At 45.9% G+C, this 1,020-nt stretch overlaps 1 non-coding gene across 1 annotated transcript; it reads right to left on the bottom strand.

The window, feature by feature from the left end:
- Positions 1-704: 704 nt before the first annotated feature.
- Trnaa-cgc (transfer RNA alanine (anticodon CGC)) lies at positions 705-777 on the bottom strand. The gene has a single exon. It is a non-coding gene; the product is annotated as a tRNA-Ala (tRNA).
- Positions 778-1,020: the final 243 nt, after the last annotated feature.

Genomic DNA, 1,020 nt, shown 5'->3' with positions numbered 1-1,020 from the left:
CGCAATTTGGGTTCATAGATCCTGAGAAATCAGTACCCAGAACGACCACCTTTGGCCGGAATAAGAACCTTGACACGCCTAGGCATTGAGTCAAACAGAGCTTGGATGGCGTGTACAGGTACAGCTGCCAATGCAGCTTCAACACGATACCACAGTTCATCAAGAGTAGTCAGAGGCGTATTGTGACGAGCCAGTTGCTCGGCCACCATCGACCAGATGTTTTCAATTGGTGAGAGATCTGGAGAATGTGCTGGCCAGGGCACCAGTCGAACATTTTCTGTGTCTAGAAAGGTCCAAACAGGACCTGAAATATGCAGTCGTGCATTATTCTGCTGAAATGTACGGTTTCGCAGACATCGAATGAAGGGTAGAGCCACGGGTCGTAACACATCTGAAATGTAACGTCCACTGTTCAAAGTGCCGTCAGTGCGAATGCAATTTATGCATTGAAACAAGATGTATTCATCGTCCACTCAAACAGACACGGTTTATAAAATTCTATACACGAAAATGCTGATTATGACTGTTAGGGAGGAGGAGGAGATTAGTGTTTAACGTCCCGTCGACAACGAGGTCATTAGAGACGGAGCGCAAGCTCGGGTAAGGGAAGGATGGGGAAGGAAATCGGCCGTGCCCTTTCGAAGGAATCATCCCGGCATTTGCCTGAAGCGATTTAGGGAAATCACGGAAAACCTAAATCAGGATGGCTGGAGACGGAATTGAACCGTCGTCCTCCCGAATGCGAGTCCAGTGTGCTAACCACTGCGCCACCTCGCCCGGTGTGTGACTGTTAGAAAAGCTATGATTTTTCAGACTTCATTAGTGAATCTTTTACAATTTGCAAGAGACATTTAGCCGACTTTGTGTCGTTTCCAGGGAACACCACGAGGCGGTAGTCTCTCTTAGTCCAGCATTATATTTATTTACAATATTTACAGGATGATTATTTATTTACAATTTTTACAGTAGGGCTATCGGCGTGAACTGAACCCCTTTTTTAGTATTTACAAGTGTTGCTGT

This window comes from Schistocerca gregaria, chromosome 6 (genome assembly GCF_023897955.1).
Source record: "Schistocerca gregaria isolate iqSchGreg1 chromosome 6, iqSchGreg1.2, whole genome shotgun sequence".
In the NCBI taxonomy this organism is placed as follows: domain Eukaryota; kingdom Metazoa; phylum Arthropoda; class Insecta; order Orthoptera; family Acrididae; genus Schistocerca; species Schistocerca gregaria.
This window is presented reverse-complemented; position numbering and strand designations above follow the sequence as displayed.